Source organism: Pan paniscus, chromosome 6 (assembly GCF_029289425.2).
Source record: "Pan paniscus chromosome 6, NHGRI_mPanPan1-v2.0_pri, whole genome shotgun sequence".
Taxonomy (NCBI): Eukaryota; Metazoa; Chordata; class Mammalia; order Primates; family Hominidae; genus Pan; species Pan paniscus.
In genome coordinates this window covers 19,604,578-19,619,381 of record NC_073255.2, presented here as the reverse complement: position 1 = coordinate 19,619,381, position 14,804 = coordinate 19,604,578, and the positions used below count along the sequence as shown (strand labels likewise).

General features: G+C 37.5%; 1 protein-coding gene across 19 annotated transcripts in view; it reads left to right on the top strand.

Annotated features, from left to right (window-relative positions):
- The window catches only part of DGKB (diacylglycerol kinase beta), an 835,560-nt gene that overhangs the window by 197,510 nt on the left and 623,246 nt on the right, over positions 1-14,804 (top strand). The gene's annotated exons all lie outside the window — the stretch shown is intronic.

The window sequence follows — 14,804 nt, the reverse complement described above, 5'->3', positions numbered from 1 at the left end:
GAGAATAGTATAAAATAATATGTTCACATAGCCAGATATGTGAGCCAGACAGGCTCACATCTGTAATCCCAGTGACTTGGGAGGCTGAGGCTGGGGGATTTCTTGAGCCCAGAATTTCGAGGCAGAAGGGAGCTATGATCATCACTGCACTCCAGCCTGGGCCACAGAACAAGACCGCATCTGTCTTAAAAAATATATATATATATATAATCATGTGAGCAAACTGAGGTACAATCACACCAGCCTCCTTACTCTTCCACTTTGCCTTTACACTAACCTCGAATAGACTTTCCCATCTTCTATGGGGATTTCTCATCTAGATCTTTGCTGAATTGTCACTTCTTCAGAAGGACATTCTCCAACCCCCCTGTTTAATTCACTCTCTCCTTCATCACCTGTAATTCTCTATTACAATTTTATCATTAATGGGGTAATATTTGTCTTCTTTTTCCTCTGATCCCTTCGCCATGAATTTTTCCAAGAAGTTAATATTTCTTTTGGTTTCTTATGCTTTTATTCCACATGCCTAGAGCAAAGGACAGAGTAGGCACTGAATAAATATTCTTGAAAAAAATAAAATTATCACAAATGAGATATACCCAGTTAGAGGGTGAAAGTTTTTTTTCCAAGGTTGAAGAAACAAAATATTAAAGTCTAAGTATGGTGCAATCATGGTATTCATTACTTAACTCATTCATTTAAAAATTCAGGCCGGGGGCACAGTGGCTCACACCTGTAATCCCAGCACTTTGAGAGGCTGAGGAGAGCAGATCACTTGAGGCCAGGAGTTCAAGACCAGCCTGGACAACAAGGCAAAACCCATTCTGTACTGAAAATACAAAAAATTGCCTGGGTTTGGTGGCACAGGCCTATAGTCCCAGTTAGTCAGGAGACTGAGGCATGAGAATTGCTTGAGCCTGAGAGGGAGAGGTTGCAGTGAGCCGAGATCTCACCACTGCACTTCAGCCTGGGAGAGACAGTAAGATTCTGTCTCAAATGAAATAAAATAATTCCATCAATTATTTTTTTTTAAAAAATGCTTTCTACTTTTGGCCAGATATTGTGCTAAATACTAGGGATTAAAGATGGCAAAACTCTGTGTCTTCCTGGAAGGAAGGAAAGAAGAAAAAGAAGGATGGAGAGAGGAAAGAAAATACCATTTTCTGATTTAGTTGGTTATGGCCTTACACAAAAACTGCATTATTCAAAAGGATTGTAAGGATATAAACTTGTGAAATATAATATCTTAGGGTACAGTAATGAGGATAAGCCCAGAGTTATATGTTATAATACAAATATTACATATAAGAATGGTGCATAAAAATAACTACATAGTTTTCAAGTAGAATAGTTTGTTTGAATAAAGACAGACAAGCTCAAATTTCCTGATTAAGAACAAGTCTCTGAGTAATTTTTATTACAACTGCAAAGTAAATGTGACTTAATTGACAGCCCAGAGCAAAGAAAGGAAAACCAAGGAAAAGTTGTGATTAAGAGAAAATGAATATAGAAACCACTGGCTTTAGACAGAATATTAGCAGGTGAGGAGAGCTGTGGGGAGGCAACCAGAATAGTTAGTAGAAGAGATAATGGTGAGTGAGTTGCAGCAGTTTCCTCTCTTCTAATATACTCAAAGATGTTGGATGTGGAGTATTTGCATTCAGCTGGTGTAAAGAATACTAATTTCTAATTGAAAATCAAAGTGTACTTATGGAGGACCCAGAATGTGAATACTGAATTGAAAGATAAGCAGAATAAAGCAAATCCCATGTAGGAGTGAAATATACAAAAGCACTTTATACCAGTATATTGCCCTCCACCCTTGTTATTTTTGAAGGCTGTGAGCTAGTCGACCCCTTGCTCAACCACACATCTTAAGGGAAATGTTACCTTTTGATAGAACCAGGCTTTTATGGTTAAATAGACTTACAAAACTGTGAAAGAAATCAACCATAGGTACTTATTGCCATCAAGTTGGAATGTTTAATCAAGAATCACAAGATATTTGAAGAAAATGAACAGCCAGGAAGAGAAACATCAAAATAATAAGTGACACAAATGAATCTGAACAAACACATGACAACAAGGAAAAGAAACCATTGGGAAGCAGAATGCATTTCTATGTATTATTGTTAGAGCTACATCATAAAAAAAGGCAAGTAAGTGTATGCTGAGGTGGGAACAAAGAATAGCAAGCCTTCTCAGAAACTACGTTATGATGCCAGCATAAAGAATGTTAAAAAGGCAACTTATATGGGTGAATAAGATCTTAATTATCTAAATATAAAACCCTGGATCTATTTTGCACATAGAGCAGAATATGAGAAGTATGGAAGGCCTAGTGTTCATATAGTAAGCACCTCAGTAAGAATAAAGAAAGGCACATAAGCAGTGTGAAAAAAAAATCTGTAGAACATCATGCTCAAAATGCTGTGCAAACTAAAATACAGCATGGGTTGAGCTACTGATTGAATATAAGAGTAAGAAAATGGAATTTACCTGATGCTTGGAACATTCTCCAAGTGGCATAGAATTAACCTAGCATCACAACTGCTCTCTCAGGGGCCAGCCACACTATTTGGTTAAGAAATAAATAACACTATTATATCCCTATTGTTGTAAATGGTGCTAAGTGGTTTTGAAACTGTAGAATAAAAAAGTAGGCAAAATACGGAAATGTGTTTTTTAGGGTGGGCGAAGATGCTAAAGTACAGAGACCAAAAATTCCGAGATTTAAAGAACAAAGACATTTATATCCTTCCTGCACAAAAGAGTCAGCTGGAGAATTTTCCAGATCTGTGGGTGGCTCTCCATCACAGGGTCATTTATAGACTCATGATACTTTCGTCATGTGCTTTAGGCTGGGTCTAGGTCCCGCTCATTTCCCAGCTGGCAAAAGCAGGGCAGAGAAAGCATGCAGAAGGCACATCACTGTTTAAGTGTCCCAACATAGAATCAGCATAGATCACTTCCATACTTTCCATGCCCCATTTCTACATCTTAACTGGCCATGCACCCAGCAACAAAATTAAATATAGAAGAAGAGGAATCGCCATGGAGGAATACAAATGTAAAAATAAAGGTATAGTTAAGAAAAGGTGGAAAAAGAGTGGTGAGAGAAAGAAAAAGCTATGTCAAACCATTTTTTGCAGAGTTGGTAGAGAACAGACAATAGATACTCTGGAGTTGAAGAATTAACAAATAAAGTTCTTAGTAAAATATTTACAGTTATAAAGTGCCAATCAGAAGACTAAAACCAGAAATATAACCAGTAAAATTTTGAATCTCTCTGTGTATGTTGGATGTATATTTCTCACCTTTTATAGCAGGAAATAAATAGATACTGTGACAAGAAACAGATGGTTAAACAGAACAGAAGTGGATAAAATATTCAGTTCTGGAATTTGTGGGAGCCTTTACTTTTTATTTTATACCTTTTGTTATTTTTTAATATTTTGATTATTTTGCTTAAACTAGCTGAATCTTAATTGATGGTTATAATCATATTCTTTTTTTTCTGTTGCCCAGGCTAGAATACAGTAGCATGATCTTGCCTCACTGCAGCCTCAAACTCCTGGTCTCAAGCCATCCTCAGCCTCAACCTCCTGCGTAGTAGGGACTATAGGCATGTGCCACCAGACCCAGCTAATTTTTGTATTTTTTTATAGAGACTGGGTTTCACCATGTTTCCCAGACTGGTCTTGAACTCCTCGGCTCAAGCAATTTGCCAGCCTTGGCCTCCCAAAGTACTGGGATTACAGGCATGAACCCCACCCCTCTCCACCTGCTTTTACAATTAAAAATAGAATAATGTTAAAACAGGGCAACTATGTGTCTTAAATAAAGATGACAAACTTTTCATATTTTATTTATTTATTTTTGAGATGGAGTCTCACTCTGTCTCCCAGGCTGGAGAGCAGTGGCACGATCTTGGCTCACTGCAACCTCTCCCTCCCATGTTCATGCAATTCTCCTGACTCAACCTCCTGAGTAGCTTGGACTACAGGCATGTGCCACCACGCCTAGCTAATTTGTGTATTTTTAGTAGAGGTGGGGTTTCACCATGTTGGCCAGGTTGATCTTGAACTCCTGACCTCAGGCATTCTGCCCACCTCAGCCTCCCAAAATGCTGGGATTACAGGTGTGAGCCACTGTGCCTGGCACATAATTTATTTTGATTAATTTAAGCAATTGGCATAAAAATAAAAAGAAATATTTTCTCTTTCTACTATGTAACTTAAAAGTCACAAAAATGTGCTAAAAGCTACATTTAAAATGCTTGGTTATCTATAAGGGTCAAGGTTACAAGTCAACTCCCTCTTCACCGCTCCCTTCTAACTGAATAAAACCAATCCTTTCTTAGTTTAGGCATGTTTTTCTGTTAGTAAACTTTGGATGAGACCTCAATTAACTAGTTTACCTTTACCTTCTAGTTTCTCTTTACCTTCTAAAAAATCAAGCAACTGGAAGAATGAGTCCATCTGCCAAGGGCTACAGAGTAATTAATACTGGAAAATCAATTATCATTTTATTTTTACAATCCTATGAAATGAAATCTGATTAATAAGCAGCCTAGCATGCTCATTTAAAAATAGATTGTAATGTGGAGCGTGTAGCACATAAAAATGACTGTTTTGCAAGTTAGTTTATCACTAGGTTCTATGAAAAAAAAACAAGAAAACAGGTCGTGGGTATTAGCTTAATGGAGACTGCAATATAGCATACAGGGAATGTTTTAGAACTGGAAAAGCCTTGAGATTGCTCAATCTGTCATCTTTATTTACAGATAAAATAACAATAAGTTCCAAGGAATGTATTTGCCCCACTTGCACAGGTCTTTTAACTCTGAATCCTGTTCTCTTTCTGCTTCAAAGCAATTTTCTTCATCAGTCTTTTATCTTTAAGAACATGGGGTTCAGTAATCACTCTACTACAATGCAAGTAAGTCAGAAAATTTACTAATACTGATGTCTCTTTCATTAATTCATGGTGATATGAAATCTGAATTAATGTGACATTTTTACTTAAGCATGTGATTATTGTAGCTAGATTTAAATAGATCTGCTTCACATTAGAATTATTTCCAGATTCTATACACAACAGCCAACACTTCCCTCTAATACACTGCTATGACAAATTAAATTAGTTCAAACTTGCTGAAGGGCAAATTAAGCAGGATATTAAAAAAGAAAAAAAACACCTTAAATTCTGTGAGCCCGTTGACCCGTTCACACTACCTTTAGGAATTTATGGTAAGGTTCAGATGAAATATGTTCTAAATGTGTATGTATTAGTCCATTGTCACACTACTAATAAAGACATACCTGAGACTGTGTAATTTATAAAGGAAAGAGATTTAATGGACTCACAGTTCAGCCTGGCTAGGGAACCCTCAGGAAACTTACAATCATGGCAGAAGGAGAAGCAAACATGCCCTTCTTCACATGGCAGCATTAAGGAGAAGTGCAGAGCAAAGAGGAGGAAAAGCCCCTTATTAAACCATCAGATCTTTTGAGAACTCACTATCATGAGAACAGCATGGAGGTACCTGCCACCATGATTCAGTTACCTCCCACCAGGTCCCTCCCATGACATGTGGGGATTATGGAAACTACAATTCAAGATGAGATTTGGGTGGTGACATAGCCAAACCATGTCATTCTGCCCCCAGCTCTCCGAAATCTCATATCCTCACATTTCAAAACACAACCGTGCCTTCCCAACGGTCCCCCAAAGTCTTAACTCATTCCAGCATTAACTCAAAAGTCCAAGTCCAAAGTCTCATCTGAGACAAGGCAAGTCCCTTTTGCTTATGAGCCTATAAAATCAAAAGCAACTGAGTCACTTCCTAGATACAATGGGGGTACAGGCATTGGGTAAAAACACGTCTTCCAAATAGAAGAAATTGGCCAAAACAAAGGAGCTACAGGGCCCGTGCAAGTTTGTATCCAATAGGGCAGTCATTAAACCTCAAAATTCAAAAATGATCTCCTTTGACTCCATGTCTCACATCCAGGTCATACTGATGCAAGAGGTGGACTCACAGAGCCTTGGGAATCTCCACCCCTGTAGCTTGCAGAATACAGCTTCCCTCCTGCCTGATTTCATAGCTGGCATTGAGTGTCTGTGGCTCTTCCAGGCACATGATGCAAGCTGTTGATGGACCTACCATTCTGGGGTCTGGAGGATGGTGGCACACTTCTCGCAGCTCCACTAGGTTGTGCCACAGTAGGGACTCTGTGCTGTATAAGGGCTCTAACCCCACTTTTCCCTTCTCCACTGCCCTAGCAGAGGTTCTCCATGAGGGCTCTGGCTCTGCAGCAGACTTCTGCCTGGACATCCAGGCATTTCCATACATTCTCTGAAATTCAGGCAGAGGTTTCCAAATCTCAATTCTTGACTTCTGTGTACCCACAGGACCAACACCACATGGAAGCTGCCAAGGCTTGGGGCTTGCACCCTCTGAAGCCAAGGCCCGAGTCATACCTTGGCCCCTTTTAGCCATAGCTGGAGCAGCTGGAATGCAAGGCCCCAAGTCCCTAGGCTGCACACAGCAGGTGGGCCCTGGGCCCAGTCCAGGAAACCATTTTTTCCTCCAAGGCCTCCTGGCCTGTGATGGTAGGGGCTGCTGTGAAGGTCTATGACATACCCTGGAGTCATTTTCCCCATTGTCTTGGTGATTAACATTCAGCTCCTTGTTACTTATACAAATTTCTGCTGCTGGCTTGTATTTCTCCCCAAAAAATGGATTTTTATTTTTTTATCGCATCATCAGGCTGCAAATTTTTCAAACTTTCATTCTCTGCTTCCTCTTGAATGTTTTGCTGCTTAGAAATTTTTTCCATCAGATACATTAAATCATTTCTCTCAAGTTCAAATTTCCACAGATATCTACAGCAGGGGCAAAATGCTGCCAGTCTCTTTGGCTAGCAAGAGTAATCTTTACTCCAGTTGCCAACAGTTCCTCATCTCCATCTGAGACCACCTCAGCTTGGACTTCATTGTCCATATCACTATTAGCAATTTGGTCAAAGTCATTCCACAAGTCTCTGGAAAGTTCCAAACTTTCTCACATTCTTCTGACTTCTCTGAGCCCTCCAAATTCTTCCAGCCTCTTCCTGTTACCCAGTTCCAAAGTCACTTCCACATTTTTGGATATCTTTACAGCAGCACCCCACTCCTCCCATGACCAATTTACTGTTTTAGTCCATTCTCACACTACTAATAAAAACATACCTGAAAATGGTCAAATTATAAAGGAAAGAGGTTTAACTGACTCAAAATTCAGCAGGGCTGGGGAGGCCTCAGGAAACTTACAGTCATGGCAGAAAAAGAATCAAACACATCCTTCTTCACATGGTGGCAGCAAGAAATGCAGAACGAAATTGGGAAGAAGCTCCTTATAAAACCACCAGGTCTCATGAGAACTCACTCACTATCACAAAAACAGCATGGAAGTAACCATCCCGATGATTCAATTATCTCCCACTAGGTCCCTCCCACAACATGTGGAGATTATGGGAATTATTAGGTTGGTGCAAAAGTAATTGCAGTTTTGGCCTTCACTTTCAATGGCAAAAACCACAATTACTTTTGCACCAACCTAATATAATTCAAGATGAGATTTCGGTGGGGACACAGCCAAACCATATCAACGTATGTATATCACATTTATTTTACTGTTAACATGAATACAAATTTAACAGTTATTTAAATGCTCAAAATAAGAGGCTGCTTGAAAAATGAAATTGTGTTACAGCTATAAAAGAATTACCATTCAAGCAATACTGTTGATAGTATGAATATATATATATTAACATGAAAATAAATTTAAATATATTAAATTAAAAAGGAGCTTCAAAATGCCATGTAATCCCTAATTCCATTTTAGTAATTTCGGATCCCAATTTTCTAAATATGTATTTATGCTCACGAATTCAAAATATTCTAGAAGGATATCACTGCAGTGATAATAGTAGTCATTTCCAGGTAGAAAAATCATGGAAGGTTATATATTCTTATATTTAAGTGCTTTTAGTTTTTATGAAATGGGCATTTTTAATTATACAATCATAAAAAATGCAATGATCTTGCCTGTAAACATAAAAGCCACTTCAGCTTAATAGCAAAGAAACACATGCCACTTAATATGATGTCAATCTGGACAATACAGCCAAGGCATGCAAAGAAATCTGTGATGGAAAGAAGATTTAAGACAGGGAGGAAAGAAATTAGAGAATTCTAAAACAATAACACATTGTTTTTTAAAAATCTCACAAATTGAGATAAATTTGCTGCCAATTTCACTTAATTCACCATCTGTCTTTATTAACTTGGATTTCCTGAGAAAATCTAATAATTTGGAGAAGACTGTTGCATATGACTATATATATTCTAAGGTTGAAAAAAGAATAATTGATATTCAATTATGATCTAAGTTTTAAATAACATTTTCAAAGCACCAGTGGTTTAAGTCATCAATAAGATAACCTCATTCATAGCAACATTCAAGTAAAATCATCAGTATGCTATAGCAAACTAATAGTGATAATAATATGTGAATAAGAGGAGACCTAAGATTTTTGACATTTTCCATTTCATACAGCCTCTATTTGGCTTTTCCGTAACTTCAGATTTCAAGTGGAACAAATATCCAATCAAGTTAGAATCTTCTTTATACTTCTGTAGTGCTTGGACAATGTGCCTTAGGCAAAGTTCTTGCAAGGTAACAATCAAAGTTTATGTAATTTCTTGAAATACTCTTTATTTAGATGGCTTTTCTCCAAATCGACTGTAACTTTGGAGGAGATACTTTCCAAGTGTTTTCTCAGGCTCTTCCTATTAGAGAAACAACAATGCCTAAGACATTTCTCTATGGCTTGAAAATCTTTTCTGCCCAGTCATTCAGACAGATTTTTAACTTGTCCTTGCACTCCTCCCAAGCCTATGAGTGAGAATAAATAACACTAATGGAGTGTCAGGGCAAAAACAAACAAACAATCAAACAAAAACCCAAGGCAGCTGGCTGTCACAAATTCTAGTAATTTAAGTCCATTTGCAAAAGCCACACCCTCAGGAAAATGAGCTTATTGTGTAGGAGCTTTTTTTCCCCCTTTGCAGAGAGACTACAAAACACTTAAAAGGCAATGTGGGTTCATGAAAATGTAACTGTTTAGCACTAACAACACAGGATGTAATGTAAAAGAATTTCCCACAAAATGTAGGCCAAGTATATATATATTTTTATTTATGACCCATCTACATGTCCTGGTGATCTCAGCTTTTGCCCACAGCAAAAGCCATCCCATTCTTCTTTCTGAAACTTTTTCTAAGGTAGAGGGTTTTGATCATGTGTTTTTGTGCCCCTCATTGTTGATTATATTACTATATATGTGAAGATAGAACCCCTTATTTAGAGCAGCTAACAAAGGGGACTACACTGTTCCAGTTTAGTTGGACTGTCCCATCTGCTTTAACTTCCAATGCTATTTTTTGCTTTTCTCACTCTTGTGGTCTCTTCATTACCTTCTCTGTCATTCTTTACTTTAAATTCACTGACTCTGTACCTTCTAGTTCTACATAATAAGTGTAATGCATATATCCTTCATTATCTGAATCGAATACATTATTGTAAACATGTTAAACATTGATTTTTTTAATAGTAGGGGCCTGTATGCTGTTATTTTTAGTAGGGAAAATAAGAATGCATTCTCAACCTGTGAAAACACCCAACCAAATTTTCCCAAGTAATAATAAATACTGAAACATGTATATAAAACTCAACAAAGACTTTTTCATAATATAAAGCACTAAAGTATCAATTATTTAATCATTTAACACCTAATTATTTAGCACTTTATGTGCTTATTAGTACATATCCATGCAATATACAATGATGCTGTCTTGTAAAGTATTAGATACAAATTACATTTTTCTTCTAAGTAGAAGCTTGAAGAATAAATAATATGTTAAAAACACAAGGAATAGAATTAACTCTTAACAAAGCAACATAGGAGACAAGGCATGTTTTGTTTCTTTTGAAGATTAAAACATTGAAGATAACCCAGTTGAGGTACAGCGGTGAAAAGAGAAAGCTGGAAGATGTAGTCAGTGCTGCTGCTTGCTGAAGGGGAAGGATGAGCAGGAGGGAACTGGTGAGGGGTGAGAAAGGCAGAAAGTAAATGCCTGAGGTCTGGCTATGTCCAAGTACAAGAAAACAACAGATGATTTCCTCCTGGTTGTTTTGACTCTGGAAATGGATGGCTGTCCATCCTCAACTATCAGCTGATGCCATAGACAGCAACAATGGGAGGATTAAAATTCACATTCGATATCTCTTTCCATTCACTTTCCTGGTGTCAGTGTAACAGATGATAGGAGGAGTGTGTGATGCATTCATGTCATAATCATATCCAATAGCTACATTATTTTATCTATATGATCTAAACTTTAAAGATTTTCATCAAATATGCATTCTTTCTCTTCTAATTCATAAGAATTAAGTTTAGTAATTCTTTTCTGTAATTGTATTTCATAAAAATTCTTCAACATTTTTACTATCCAATGTGGTAAGACAGTCCTCCACACCAGATTAACATATCTGTTTTGTGTAGTTCTCTTCAAAAAAATTTTGGAAGTTTAGCGACAAACTGTAGAACCATTTCTTTTTTCATACTTTATTTATTGTTAGGCATGAGATTCTTTTCATAGCCCAGTTGACCAATTTGAGTACCTAGTTGCTGTCGATGAAAAGAGTCAAACTCTGTAAAATGTTTTAAGAGATTTATTCTAAGCTAAATATGAATGACCATGGCCCTTGACACAGCCCTCAGGAGGTTCTGAGAACATATGCCTAAGGTGGTTGGGGTACAGCTTGGTTTTATATATTTTTAGGGAGGCATGAGACATCAATCAAATACATTTAAGAAATACATTGGTTTGGTTCAGAAAGGCGGGACAGCTCAAAGCCGGGGGCTTCTAGGCTCTAGGTAAATTTAAACATTTTCTGGTTGACAATTGGTTGAGTTTACCTGGAGACCTGGGATCAATGGAAAGGAATGTTCAGGTTAAGATAAAGAATTGTGGAGATCAAGTATTACTGTGCAGAGAAATCTCTCAGATATCAGACTTCAGGGAGACAGCAGGTTGTAAAATGTTTCTTATCAGACCGAAAAGGGTGCCTGGCGCTTAGTTGATCATCTCCTGGATCTGGAAAGAAAGGAAGGAAAACAAAGGGGGAAGGGGATTCTCTATTGAATGTGGATTTTTCCCAAAAGAGACTTTGCAGGGCAATTTCAAGGTATGGCAGGGAAATATATTTTGGGGAAAATATATTTTGATTTTTTCCCTTGTTATGCCAGAATCAGACTGGAAAGTAAGTCACAATATACAGGGTTAAATAAAACCCATCTGATGATGAGAATTTATGATTTGTAAGGCCCGATTCCCTAGACCCCATAGAAAAGAATTTGGGCAAGACAAAAAAATCAGAGCTTTGTCCTCATTGCTATCAAGACCATTTAATTAATCCTTCATCAAAGCAAAGTCATCTATATAAGCACCCCCTTTAGATACTACATCACCAACATTGGGTAATATTGTTCCCAGACTAAAGTGAGGGTCAGGCTGCTTATTCTTGCCGCCCAGTAACGAGATGCAGACAAACTGGGAAAGAAGAGAGTTTATTTCTGTTACCGGGTACAGGGAGAATGCTGGGAAAATATCACCAGACCAACTGAAAATTACAGTTTCCCAGAGCTTGTATACCTTCTTAGCTATATGTCTACATGTAAGTTTGTATTTACCTAAAGACATATGTGATTAACCTCTAATCTATAACTAAGGTCTGAGAGTCCTGAAGACCTTCCTCTGGAGCCTCAGTAAATTTACTTTAACCAGATGGGTCCAGGTGCCAGGGGTGGCTACCCTTATTTTGCTCATGCTAAATCAAAGAGATTTGGGGAGTTCATTTAGACCCCAATAAAACTTGTTAGTGGAGGTGTGAGGAGTTCCTTCAGATACCCCCAATAAAACTTGTGTAATTCTAAACATATCCTGTGAAGAATTCCTTCATTATCTTCTTACGCTTCAAGGCCCAGGAATGGTCTAGGCAAAACTCTTGGTGGGCTTTTGTTACATTCCACCCTTTGTATAAAAGCACTGGCTCTATCCGCTTTTAATATTTAAATTAACAACTCAGTCAGTGCTAAAACAGTTGTCATGGAGGCCTGTCTGTTCAGCTGTTAGTGAAAACTGGCCTGCCACAATATGCCTTCAAGGTTGCCAATACTTCTTGGCTCTAATCATAACAGTGGTGCTAGGAGGCATAAAGATCTCTTGGATATTGTCTCACAATCACCAATCCTAGAATGAAGTCCTGGGATGTTCTAGAATTCCCTAGAGATATCAAAGGAACTATATTTGCAAAATTTTCCTTCTTCAATTTTTCTTGGAATTTTGATGAATGATTACAGAAAACTTCTCTCATGAGCTTTGACTATCTATTCTTCATTTAGGCATGACACTTTAGAGTTGCTACAGTTCTGACATGGAGGCATGCTCTCCCTGGACTGCTCCCAGGCAATAACCAAATGCAGTTGTGATGGTGAATGCAGGACATTTCTTTATAACAGAGAATCCCAACAATGGATGATATTGCTGGAGAACTCCTCCCTGGCCTAGTGGAGACATTCTCAGAGCTATACTGCAGTATGAAGCCTTGCAACCCGATTCTTGACCTTCTTGTCCCCTCTCACTGCTGTTAGACCAGTGTCGCAGTCTGAAGGTGCTCCTTGCCTACTCCTGCTCCTCTTTATCCTTCACAGGTGTTCCTACCAGCTTCTTGCAACTTAAGGCTTCTCAGAGACCCTAAATGAACATACCACATAACAATTTTACAAAATTCCATTAGGATTTTAGGGCTATGCATCAGAGAAGGTTTGGTTGAACATCACCTTTAAAGTTTTGCCTACTGAGTTCAATTAGTTTCCACTTTAAAATAGATATGTCCAAATCCTAAGCCCTGGATACTGTTAAGGTGGCTTTATATTTGGGAAAAGTAACGTAAATTATTTTGTAATTACATTTGATGTGATTTGTAAGTATAATCAAATTAAATATATCACGATGAGATTATCCTGGATTTCTGATAGGCTCTAAGCCTAATGTAAAAGACAGAAAGGGAGAAGATCATGTGACGACAGGGCAGAGACTGGAGGGATGAGTTTGCAAGCCAAAGGTTGCCAGGGATTTCCAGCAGCCACCAGAAACTAGAGGAGAGGTGTGAAACTAATTCCCATGAGAGCCTTCAGAAAAAAACAACCCTGCTGACACCTTGATTTCAGACCTCTGGCCTCCAGAATTATGAAAAAGTAAATTTCTGTAGTTTTAAATCACCAGGTTTGTGGTAACTTTTTATAGCAGCCCTAGGAAACAAATAAATAGTGTTCGCTTTCCTTTGGCAGATTTTATGTTTGATGTTCTTGGCAGTTTTTTTTTCATTACTAAATAAATTTATGAGATGGTGCTTTTTAAAAAAAACTCCCAATATCAACATGACTGAGAATGTTCTTTGTAATATAAGCACATCGGTCAAAGGAATTCTACAATTCACTTTGAAGACTGCTTTAGCCTTATACATTGCAACTGCTCTTTGATTTTCAGATAGTGCAATGTTGCATGGACTATAAATCTCTAAAACCATATCAAACTGGCTTTGTAACTAAACTCCTTTACAAAATCTTTCTTTCTTTCTTTCTTTTTCTTTCTTTCTTTCTTTCCTTCTTTCTTTCTTTCTTTCTCTCTTTTTCTTTCCTTTCTTCCTTTCTTTCTTTTCTTTCTCTTTCCTTCCCTTCCCTCCCTCCCTCTTTCTTTCTTTCTTTCTCTTTCTTTCTTTCTTTCTTTCTTTCTTTCTTCTTTCTTATCTTTAAAAATGTTTAAACAGTGTAGGGGTAGCTTTGTTTTTACCAGATGAATGTCTGAAATACGGCTAAGATACATCATAAATCATCTCGTTTAAAATACCCTACACATTTAGCTAGTATTTGAACAGGTATTTTTTAATTTGATAGCAAATTATGACAAAGTTTGTTATAACAAATGTTCCAATGTAAGAACATAGATTGTGAAAGGTGCCATTTTGTACAAATCAAGATTATAGATTTCCCTTCTAAATACTATTTCACAGGGATTTTCAGAACTAAGAAACAATGTGCATACTTGCAGTGTTTTGATTCCAGTCAGTTCTCCTCCCCTAAATTTTTAAAAAAATGTAAAGATTGATTGTCACATTGTAGGCAATGTTCACAGCTTAATACAGTCAACATAAACTTTTAGAGAGCTTGATCAAATGATTATTTTTAGAGTAATAACTGTAATTCTGAAGATATTCCTGAATTATAACACCAGTGCAAATATCACTGGAGGTACTGATACCATTGGGGAATTTGACGTGCTAGAAAATTATCTCTTTCTGAACTGAAATATTTTCTTCGCCTTCCTCGTATTTTTCAGTTTACCTGGTGGTGAGATTAGAAATTGGCAAGTTCCTCAATGTAAACTTGCTGTTTAAAAGTGTGGTAGGGATTGAGAGGAGTGAAAATTAGAGAGGAATATCGGGAAGGGAATGTTTAGGAGATGTGGGGCTGCAAGTTCTAGTAAGTATGTGGAGATATGCACTATCATAGAATCAGAGAATGCTGTACCTGGAAGAGTCCTTAAGTATTGTTTCTTTGAAGTATTAGAAAGAGAAAATGAAGGTCTACTTTGTGAGAAGAATATCCTATAGATCATCTAAGAGCCAAGAT